The sequence below is a fragment of the Heterocephalus glaber genome, unplaced genomic scaffold (assembly GCF_053883595.1).
Source record: "Heterocephalus glaber isolate CG9 unplaced genomic scaffold, H.glaber_assembly_v1.0 deba00001687, whole genome shotgun sequence".
NCBI lineage: Eukaryota > Metazoa > Chordata > Mammalia > Rodentia > Bathyergidae > Heterocephalus > Heterocephalus glaber.
This window is the reverse complement of record NW_028258412.1, coordinates 12,464,789-12,476,280: the sequence shown is the minus strand read 5'-3', so window position 1 is coordinate 12,476,280 and position 11,492 is coordinate 12,464,789. Positions and strand designations below refer to the sequence as shown.

General features: G+C 51.7%; 1 pseudogene; it reads right to left on the bottom strand.

Moving 5' to 3' along the window:
* Positions 1–5,517: 5,517 nt before the first annotated feature.
* Positions 5,518–6,924, bottom strand: LOC147821989 (ras-related protein Rab-10 pseudogene; annotated as a pseudogene).
* Positions 6,925–11,492: the final 4,568 nt, after the last annotated feature.

Below are 11,492 nucleotides of genomic sequence, written 5' to 3'. Positions count from 1 at the left end.
TTGTAGGAAAGGACCTCCCCAGCTGAAGGCCCAGGCATGACAGGAGTTGCACTCCTGAGGTCATCCTTACAGGCAGCCAGAGATGGAACAGCTGTCAATGAGGAGCCTGAGGCTGTGGCCATGGAGTGTGAGGAGGAGCCTGGAAGGGCTTCTGAGGAGGAGGGCCAGGGAGCAGAGGTGCTCTTCCTTCCAGACCCAGGATGCAAGGAAGTGGTCACAGCAGCAGATGCTAAGAGGGCCAAGGGGACCAGGGAGTCCTGCTCCATTATGCACGTCCTTTTCTCTGCCTTTTTGCAGGGCACTGTAGGGACAGTGGGTGGAGGAGCAGTTCCTGAGGCAGGCAGGTGGGGAGAGCAGGAAGGCTGTGTGGTGTTGCTGACCTTGGTGTCCTGCGACTCACCCATCAGAATCCCATTCATATGCTGCAATGTTGCCTCTTTCTCCTGGCCTATGTGTGCAGCGGTGACTTTATAGCTCATTTTCAGAGGTGGTGGCAGCATCAGAGGTTCCCCTTGCCCCTGTTGCAGCAGAGGAATCTTGCGTTTTCTGGACCCTGCACTGTCTGTAGTATGCACCCATTTCCTCCACGATTTTGTCTGCCTGGGTGTTGTGTCTGCTGCCTGCTCGTACTGCTTTGTCATGGAAACTTCCAGGGCTCAGCAGAGAGACTGGAAGCAGGAGTTGAAAGACTGGTGAAGAATGGGGTAGCAGTATCTGCTTTGAGAGAGTTGCTCCATGAAGTAACAGGAGAGTCTGTGCACACTGGGGGTGGAGAATCTGTCCTGGGCGTGCTGAGGATGGCAGGGAAGGAAGATTCCCCACCAGCACCTGCTCCTACTCTTTCAGGAGCCCTGGGACTAAAAGGACCTGGCTCCTTCCCATTTGTAGGGGCCCCTGGTTGTGCTCCTGCTTTTGCTTCTCGTAGGAAAGGACCTCCCCAGCTGAAGGCCCAGGCATGACAGGAGTTGCACTCCTGAGGTCATCCTTACAGGCAGCCAGAGATGGAACAGCTGTCAATGAGGAGCCTGAGGCTGTGGCCATGGAGTGTGAGGAGGGCCTGGAAGGGCTTCTGAGGAGGAGGGCCAGGGAGCAGAGGTGCTCTTCCTTCCAGACCCAGGATGCAAGGAAGTGGTCACAGCAGCAGATGCTAAGAGGGCCAAGGGGACCAGGGAGTCCTGCTCCATTATGCTCGTCCTTTTCTCTGCCTTTTTGCAGGGCACTGTAGGGACAGTGGGTGGAGGAGCAGTTCCTGAGGCAGGCAGGTGGGGAGAGCAGGAAGGCTGTGTGGTGTTGCTGACCTTGGTGTCCTGCGACTCACCCATCAGAATCCTGTTCATATGCTGCAATGTTGCCTCCTTCTCCTGGCCTATGTGTGCAGCGGTGACTTTATAGCTCATTTTCAGAGGTGGTGGCAGCATCAGAGGTTCCCCTTGCCCCTGTTGCAGCAGAGGAATCTTGCATTTTCTGGACCCTGCACTGTCTGTAGTATGCACCCATTTCCTCCAGGATTTTGTCTGCCTGGGTGTTGTGTCTGCTGCCTGCTCGTACTGCTTTGTCATGGAAACTTCCAGGGCTGAACACAGAGACTGAAAGCCATGCTCCCTGGGCTCTTTATTGGACTTGGGGAGCAACCTAGGGCTGGTTGTGGCCGGACCTCTCCTGCGAAGTCCGGGTAATCCTCCAGTGGAGCTGTGTGAGCTGAAGATAGCATTTCGCCAAGTGAACAACCTCACATGGGAGGGCTGAGGGCAGGGTTCAGCTTTGTCTCTGGAGCTCTGGCTATGAAAGTTTCTAGGTAGAAGCCCAGTCCTTGGGACAAAAGGAATCAGGCCTCTCTGTTCCAGCATGGGCCTAAATGCAGAAAGTAGGTCCCCTGGACCATCAGGGCCCCTCTTGTGTTGGGCCTGCTCCTCCATGACCACTGTCTCTTTTCTGTTTTCTGTCATGGCTCTTATGGTCATTTTCACTGTGCCAGGCAATGGGCACATATATGTTTGGGGGCTTGGACAGGGGCGACATCCTTCTCCTAGGCAAAGAGCCAATCAGTCTGCCCAATAGTGTGGGCTGAACTCCATTGTGTCTAGAAACTGTCCACAAAGAGCACCAGGTTTTTCTGAAGACAAGCCTGGAGTTTGGGGTATGGATCTCCCAGCAAAGCAAACAGGGTCTTCAGGGTCCAAGAACAGGATTATGGAGAGGCTTTTCCAAACCGCTCATGTGAAGCCCAGGATGTCTGTGGGACGACTGGCAAGTCGATCCATGCATGGGAGGCTGGATGGGGTGCGCCTGCCCAGGGTGCTGGTCAGGTATGGTGAGGGTCCCAGCCCGATGGGTTCTTGGGGAAGGTTCTCTTCCAGGGAGACACGAAGGGACCAAGCTTGGCTGGGAAACTACTCACAGGAGCACTCGGGACATGGAATCCTTGTTTTCCAGAAGCCAGGAGGAGTATTGTACCACTTGGAGATGTTGACTCATCCACAGGTGAAATGGCAATGATAATTTGTTGCTGGAACAGGAAGTAAGAAGACATGCAGGCACGTGAGCAAACCTTAAAAAGCCACTGGTGTTGCAACTCACCTGGGAGCAAGGGCCATTTATGGAAGGTATGGGAAGGAGCCCAAGCTGCTGGAGGGAAAACCCAATGGACCATGTGCAAAAAAGCTGTGAATCTGTCCCTTGGACCTAGTGAGGTTTTATGACCTCTTCTTTAGGCTTGAGGAGGAGAGGAATGAGCTATTGCAATTACAGTTGTCCCTTAGCCCAGCTGACTGCCTCAGGTACTGTGGGAGGCTCTGGCAGGGATGGTCCCTCACCCGCAGAGCGGGAACTGCTGGGGAATTCCGGGTTCCAACCTGAAGAGCTCCTGCATGACTTGAAAGCGTTTGGATCAGTGTGTGCCTGTCTTCCTGAGATCAGCCTGGGAACCTGGAGAGGACAGTTGCCAAGAAGTCCTGACACTACCCAAGGTCTGCTGGGTGACTGCTGAGGACAGGCTGAGAAATGGCCCTGGATCTATGACCCACAATCCCATTCCTAGGCATTTCACCAAGAAAAATTTAGGTTGTGTGCTCTCAGAAACCTGTGGATGAATGTCATCACTTTTTCATTCACAGCTTCTAAATACTGAGGTCATCGCATTTTCCTTGAATGAGGTTCTCATTGTGTTTTGGTTGTTTTGGGAATAGTAGTAGATTCCCTAATCCTTTCACAGATTAGGGTTAATATTTTGCAATCTAAATTCCATTTCTTTAGATTCTCAGTAAAATACAGAAGCCTTCCAGACATACAGAGTCTCTCTCCTCCTGGGTTTATGTAATCTCTGTGTCATGTGTATGACCTTTATACGAATGGTACAATTTGTGTATTCAAGTGCATTGCATATAATAAAGAACTTTAATGGAAAAAAATAAACTATCGCATTTACCCAAACACTCACCATTGTTTGCTCTTCTTTTTCTCCTCGAAGTTATGTCCTTTCCTCTCATGTTGTTCACCTTCACCCTGATGAAATTCCTTTCACATATTTTTAGAGCACGTTTTCTAGCGATGAACTGTCCGAGTTTTCTTTCACCCCCATCCATCTTTGTATTTATTTTGTTTGGCCCTCCATCCTTAAGGATACCTATGGCACATACAGTCAGTCCTCTGCATTGATCATTCGGCACCGAAAAATACCCTTTCAACCACTTCTGGCTGGTATATTTTCTGAGGAGAAGTCACAGACCTTTACCTCGATATTCCCCTACATTTAACATGGCATTTGCTCTAACCACTTTCAAGGGTTTTCTTCATGTTTCCTGTTTATGGCACGGAGCCTGTGCCAGGGTCTGCCACGCTCCTGGGACTCGGTGGCACAGATGTTGGAGCACAGCGTGTAGGGGTGGGACAGGAACAAGGCTGCAGCCAACAGGACCGCAGCACCAACAAGCACAGCGAGTGTTTCTGGGGTGGCCAGGCTTTTCCCTAAGAGTCCAGGTCTTGTAGGGGGACCTTCAGTGGGCACTGCAGGGTGTACTGCAGGCCCGGAGAGTCTCAGAGACAAGGTGACAGCACGGTAGGGACAATAATGGCTAGCAGTTCACTGACATGAGGGACTTCAACAGGTCATCTCTCCTGTGCAAACCAAGAAAAAAGGACTCAGGTGCCTGTTCCTCAGAAAATCCACGACAGAGGGTCTGGATTCCATCAGCTGATGATTCAGTAGCGGGGTGGAGAAGGATCCGGAGTTCAGGGCAAGTTGGAGTAGCTGAGGAGAGGCAGGTGCAGGATGCGGATTTGCATGGAAGCCCCTCCATCCTCTGCAGCAGGGGAGGAGATGAGAGAGGCCTGGGGGCGCCAGCCCCAGTGCTGGTGTCTCAGGAGGCAGCGCTCGTCGGGTGTCTCCACCATGGTCTGGGTTCTGCTCTTTCTCAAACTTCCTCGGAAGAAATTCGTTTCAGTGTCCTCTGTGTGGGCCCTGCATTCAAGGAGTTGAGCCTGTGAATCTGAGTCGTGCGGTGTCTGCGATCTGTCGGGATCAGCCTTCCCTCAGATCGCAGAACCCCTGGCTGGATGGGCCCTCTGGGCACTGTTTCCCTTCAGCACGGGCGTGCTGTGAATGGCTCCTTTGCTCCACAGTGGCAGAGCTATTCGGTGGCCTGTCCCCAGTTCCTCCCACTCCCAAGCATGCCCTATTCTCACGCCAACCCGTTGTGTGTTCCCTCCTTCTTTCCATTTAGCCTAATCTATCTGAGAATTAATTTTAAACATATACATGAGTTTGTTGGGCCACTCCTTATATTTTCAGGAGTCTTGTTATCTTTTTCAAAATTATAGATATTAATCTCTGTCTCTATAGAATTTCTTTGTTAGTCTCCACACGTTTTTGAAAGCCTTCTGCCTGTATATTTTACCTTTTGAGTTTAAATTGTATGGTGTTTTGAGTTTATTCCCTCTACAAATAAGCACGTAGAAATGGATTTTTGAATAGTGTTAAAATTATTTTTCTTTGTATGGCCAAGTCACTGTTTCTATGGATGGGAAGATCACCACTGGACGGCACACAGATGGGAGCCGAGGTCGTCTCAGTGCACAGAGGACAGAAAGGAGAAAAACTCCCTATTCCCTGGGACACAGAGACCCACCCCGCTGAATGGTCCTTGGAGCTGGGCCCTTGGACCGATCCTGAAAATTTAAAGTTTGATTCACATAGTCAGTGACTAGAAAACCAGAATATCCCCAGATGTTTCACCACACCGATGACAAGAAAGCATGGTGTAGTCTACTGAACCACACAGCCAACCTTATGAATGTTTGAGCATGTCATGACCTATTACCATTTTACTATTATCTCAAAGTTTACTCATTCTTATCTAAACTTACTTGTAAAATTATAGAACACATAAGTATTTAAAAGCCATACAAAGAGACAGTAGTCTCAAGTACAAAATGATCACTTCGTCAAGCTGCCTACTTCCTTGTCCCCAGCCCCTGAGACGACCCCCCCCCCCCCCCCCCCCCGCCAGCTCCTTACTGAATGCTCAGGCTCAGCTTTCTTGTGCTCTTGGAGATGTCTGTCATGCGATATGAAAATCCACATTGAAATAGTTCCTTCATCGTTGTTCTCAGGTCCACAGACCTCTGCGTCCATTTCATGAGTGGGTATTTCCATTTTCAATCAGGAAAATACCAACCAGCCAGCCCAGATTAGAGCCTGTAGCCCCAACTGTCTATTTCTGGCAAAGCGCACGAGCTCAGCATCTCTGTGGATCGGAAGACTTGGCCTCATGATGGCACACAATGGGAGCTGAGGTCATCTCCGTGTGCCCAGAGGACAGAAGGAAGAAAAATTCCATGTTCTGTGTGACCCACAGGCCCACCCTGCTGAGAAGGCCCTCCCACCACAGCCCCACACAGGGGATTCCCCTCCTGATTTTCCGGAGGGCTTCACACACCTGCTGAGCTCTCCCTTTACAGGGAATATTTGTCTTCCAACATTTTGAAGAGCTACAGGTTTCTTTTTTCCTTTTTTGTGTGGGGATCGAACTCAGGAGCTTCCACTTGGGGGACAGATGCGACACCACGGAGCTAAATCCCTGGACCCCTCACAGTTTTCTTTTCTTTTCTTTTTTTGACAGATAAAAACACTTTATTTAAAAAATATATAACTACCCCACAATGAATTCATTTATGATGTATGTACTCTTTTTTTGTTTGAAGAAAACTATAATAAAGTTAGCAAGCAGTCACAGAAGAAAGAACAAATAAAATAGGTGGACTGGATAGTTAGGATGAGGAACAAAATATCTGTTTAGAGTTACAAACGGACGGAGTGGTTTATTTGGAGCAAGGCGAGAAACAGGTGGCGGATGGCAGTGGATGGAACAGGAGACCGCTCAGCAGCATTTACTCCTCCAGCGCGTGACTCCGCCTCCGCTGCTGACATCTACATTGTCACTGTTGGGCTCTTTTACAGGGGTCTTTTGAAGGATATCTTCAGCGAATGTGAGGATCGCCTTTTCAGTGTTTATATTTGCTTTTGCACTAGTCTCAACAAATCTAATTCCATGCTCCCTTGCAATCTGTTCTCCTTTTCCTTAAGGTACAAGTCTTTTTTAATTATCCATATCACATTTGTAGTAGCATTCTTTCCACGTCTTCACTGGCATGCTCGTCTATGTTTCGAAGCCATTTGCTGATGTTTTCAAAGCTTTTACCATTAGTGATGTCATACACGAGCATGATACACTAGAGTGCTCCTCTGTAGCAGGAGGTTGTGATGGTGTGAAATGGCTCTTGGCCTGCTGTGTCCCAAATCTGTAGTTTGATCTTGTTTCCTTGTAATTCAACTGTTTTGATCTTAAAGTCTATTCCCATTGTGGAAATAAAGTCAGGAGCAGCTTGAAACCCTTGTCGTTGGTCTTCTTGGCCATCGGGAGGAGCTGCTCAGGCTCTCGCTGCCGGCGGCCCCGAGGCATCCTGGGTCCCTCGCACTACAGCCAACTCCTCACCCCTGCGTCTAGTCTAGGCGTTCTGGGGCCAGAGGACCAGGGAGCGCGGGAAACAGGAGGGCTGGAGAGGGCGCGGGCGACCTACGAATGGCCTCCTCCAGGAAGCCCAGGCAGTGGCGGCGCCTGGGGCCTCTGAGGGCGGCGGCGGCGACTCTGCAGCCTCTGCCAGCCGCTCCGCCCGGTCCCGGGGAATAGGTCTGGACAAAATGCACCCCCCCCCCTCCAGGGCTGCTCGGCCAGGACGGGACGCTCCCACCGGCGGGCGAGCAAGCGGGCTCTGCTGCGGAGGGAGCGCGGCCGGCGCGAGGACAGCCTCTCCGGAGCAGGAACTCCGCGTCAGGGCGCGGCGAGGGCAGCGAAGGAGGGCCGCGAGCCGGCGAGCCCAGATGCATAGCTTAGCCCCAGGAAGCCGAGCCGCCCCGGCCAGAGCCACCTTTCCCCGTGCCCTCTCACGCCGGCGTGCCCAACTTTAGTTTTCAAGAGCAATTTTATTCCCACAAAAATTGAGAGAATGGTATTTCCCATAAACCCTGGGTCTCCTACCCATGCCCAGCCTCTTCCGATATCAATACCCGTCACCAGTGGTGCATTTGATAACAATGGATGAACCTACAGGGCCAAGTCATCCCCATACTGTTACTGTCAGGCTGGTGGCTCTCAAGCCAGAAAGAAGTACAAGACAGAGAGTCAAAAGAGGACGGAACAAAAGTTTTCATTGTAAAGTGCAAGCAGAAAGCCCCCTGGATATTGAACCTAGGAGGGGACCCGAGACGGTTGCCAGGAGAACTCTTCGTCCAGGGGGTTTTCTACACAAAAGTGACCACACTCAGCCATGGTCTGAGGGCAAACTATGGGGCTACTGGCAGGAAAGCTGGACTTAGAAGTGGGCCTAGAGGAACTCAGGGTACACAGTAAATGTACTTTTGCAAGTATCATTCGTAGTAACTATTCTAAAATTAGCAGAACAAAGGCACTCTTCAGAAGGCTATGAGTAGAGACTTAGGTGGTACTGGTTACCTATTAGTTTGCTGTATCTTTTTGCTTTTTTTTTTTCTTTTTGCAGACAAGAAACCCTTTTGTTTTAAATCGCCTTTTATTTTAAACCACAAATAATGAGCAAGTGGCCACAACTATTCATGTTTCATTAAAATCACACAAAACCTAAGCACAAAAGCACCGCTGATTATTGCTTTAGAAAACTTGCATAAAAATTCGACATACACAGTAAAGGCACCATAGTATGCACAAGACTAAATCTTTTTTTTCTTAATGGAATTCTCTTACTGGTACACTGTAGGTATACAACACAATTATATTTAGGAGGAGGGCCAGGGAGCAGAGGTGCTCTTCCTTCCAGACCCAGGATGCAAGGAAGTGGTCACAGCAGCAGATGCTAAGAGGGCCAAGGGGACCAGGGAGTCCTGCTCCATTATGCTCGTCCTTTTCTCTGCCTTTTTGCAGGGCACTGTAGGGACAGTGGGTGGAGGAGCAGTTCCTGAGGCAGCCAGGTGGGGAGAGCAGGAAGGCTGTGTGGTGTTGCTGACCTTGGTGTCCTGCGACTCACCCATCAGAATCCCGTTCATATGCTGCAATGTTGCCTCCTTCTCCTGGCCTATGTGTGCAGCGGTGACTTTATAGCTCATTTTCAGAGGTGGTGGCAGCATCAGAGGTTCCCCTTGCCCCTGTTGCAGCAGAGGAATCTTGCGTTTTCTGGACCCTGCACTGTGTGTAGTATGCACCCATTTCCTCCAGGATTTTGTCTGCCTGGGTGTTGTGTCTGCTGCCTGCTCGTACTGCTTTGTCATGGAAACTTCCAGGGCTCAGCAGAGAGACTGGAAGCAGGAGTTGAAAGACTGGTGAAGCATGGTGCACCAGGATCTGTTTCGGGAGAGTTGCTCGGGGAAGTGACAGGAGAGTCTATGCTCACTGGGGATGGCGAATCTGGCCTTGGGGTGCTGGGGATGGCAGGGAAGGAAACTCAGCACTAGCACCTGCTGCTACTCTTTTAGAGTCCCTGGGACTAAAAGGACCTGGCTCCTTCCCATTTGTAGGGGGACCCTGGTGGTGCTCCTGCTTTTCCTTCTTGTAGGAAAGGGCCTCCCCAGCTGAAGGCCCAGGCAAGACAAGATTTACCTGAATGTTGGCAGGGTGGAGGCATCCTTGCCTGCGGCTGTGCTGCCACTGGGCTCGTCACATCGCCTCAAGGCAGAGGGGAAGGAAGGCGCTCCCATGAGCCAATGGGAGCCCTAGGAGGAGAGGTTCAGGGGAGGTGTTGTGTCCATGTCGCTGAGCTCGAATTCAGTTACTGGTTGGGGAGCCAAACAGGTGGATGTGCTGGATGAGGCTCTGTCACTCTGGGCAGAGGCAGGAGTTGAAAGACTGGTGAAGAATGGGGTAGCAGTATCTGCTTTGAGAGAGTTGCTCCATGAAGTAACAGGAGAGTCTGTGCACACTGGGGGTGGAGAATCTGTCCTGGGGGTGCTGAGGATGGCAGGGAAGGAAGATTCCCCACCAGCACCTGCTCCTACTCTTTCAGGAGCCCTGGGACTAAAAGGACCTGGCTCCTTCCCATTTGTAGGGGGCCCCTGGTTGTGCTCCTGCTTTTGCTTCTCGTAGGAAAGGACCTCCCCAGCTGAAGGCCCAGGCATGACAGGAGTTGCACTCCTGAGGTCATCCTTACAGGCAGCCAGAGATGGAACAGCTGTCAATGAGGAGCCTGAGGCTGTGGCCATGGAGTGTGAGGAGGGCCTGGAAGGGCTTCTGAGGAGGAGGGCCAGGGAGCAGAGGTGCTCTTCCTTCCAGACCCAGGATGCAAGGAAGTGGTCACAGCAGCAGATGCTAAGAGGGCCAAGGGGACCAGGGAGTCCTGCTCCATTATGCTCGTCCTTTTCTCTGCCTTTTTGCAGGGCACTGTAGGGACAGTGGGTGGAGGAGCAGTTCCTGAGGCAGGCAGGTGGGGAGAGCAGGAAGGCTGTGTGGTGTTGCTGACCTTGGTGTCCTGCGACTCACCCATCAGAATCCCATTCATATGCTGCAATGTTGCCTCTTTCTCCTGGCCTATGTGTGCAGCGGTGACTTTATAGCTCATTTTCAGAGGTGGTGGCAGCATCAGAGGTTCCCCTTGCCCCTGTTGCAGCAGAGGAATCTTGCGTTTTCTGGACCCTGCACTGTGTGTAGTATGCACCCATTTCCTCCAGGATTTTGTCTGCCTGGGTGTTGTGTCTGCTGCCTGCTCGTACTGCTTTGTCATGGAAACTTCCAGGGCTCAGCAGAGAGACTGGAAGCAGGAGTTGAAAGACTGGTGAAGAATGGGGTAGCAGTATCTGCTTTGAGAGAGTTGCTCCATGAAGTAACAGGAGAGTCTGTGCACACTGGGGGTGGAGAATCTGTCCTGGGCGTGCTGAGGATGGCAGGGAAGGAAGATTCCCCACCAGCACCTGCTCCTACTCTTTCAGGAGCCCTGGGACTAAAAGGACCTGGCTCCTTCCCATTTGTAGGGGGCCCCTGGTTGTGCTCCTGCTTTTGCTTCTCGTAGGAAAGGACCTCCCCAGCTGAAGGCCCAGGCATGACAGGAGTTGCACTCCTGAGGTCATCCTTACAGGCAGCCAGAGATGGAACAGCTGTCAATGAGGAGCCTGAGGCTGTGGCCATGGAGTGTGAGGAGGGCCTGGAAGGGCTTCTGAGGAGGAGGGCCAGGGAGCAGAGGTGCTCTTCCTTCCAGACCCAGGATGCAAGGAAGTGGTCACAGCAGCAGATGCTAAGAGGGCCAAGGGGACCAGGGAGTCCTGCTCCATTATGCTCGTCCTTTTCTCTGCCTTTTTGCAGGGCACTGTAGGGACAGTGGGTGGAGGAGCAGTTCCTGAGGCAGGCAGGTGGGGAGAGCAGGAAGGCTGTGTGGTGTTGCTGACCTTGGTGTCCTGCGACTCACCCATCAGAATCCCGTTCATATGCTGCAATGTTGCCTCCTTCTCCTGGCCTATGTGTGCAGCGGTGACTTTATAGCTCATTTTCAGAGGTGGTGGCAGCATCAGAGGTTCCCCTTGCCCCTGTTGCAGCAGAGGAATCTTGCGTTTTCTGGACCCTGCACTGTCTGTAGTATGCACCCATTTCCTCCAGGATTTTGTCTGCCTGGGTGTTGTGTCTGCTGCCTGCTCGTACTGCTTTGTCATGGAAACTTCCAGGGCTCAGCAGAGAGACTGGAAGCAGGAGTTGAAAGACTGGTGAAGCATGGTGCACCAGGATCTGCTTCGGGAGAGTTGCTCGGGGAAGTGACAGGAGAGTCTATGCTCACTGGGGATGGCGAATCTGGCCTTGGGGTGCTGGGGATGGCAGGGAAGGAAACTCAGCACTAGCACCTGCTGCTACTCTTTTAGAGTCCCTGGGACTAAAAGGACCTGGCTCCTTCCCATTTGTAGGGGGACCCTGGTGGTGCTCCTGCTTTTCCTTCTTGTAGGAAAGGGCCTCCCCAGCTGAAGGCCCAGGCATGACAGGAGTTGCACTCCT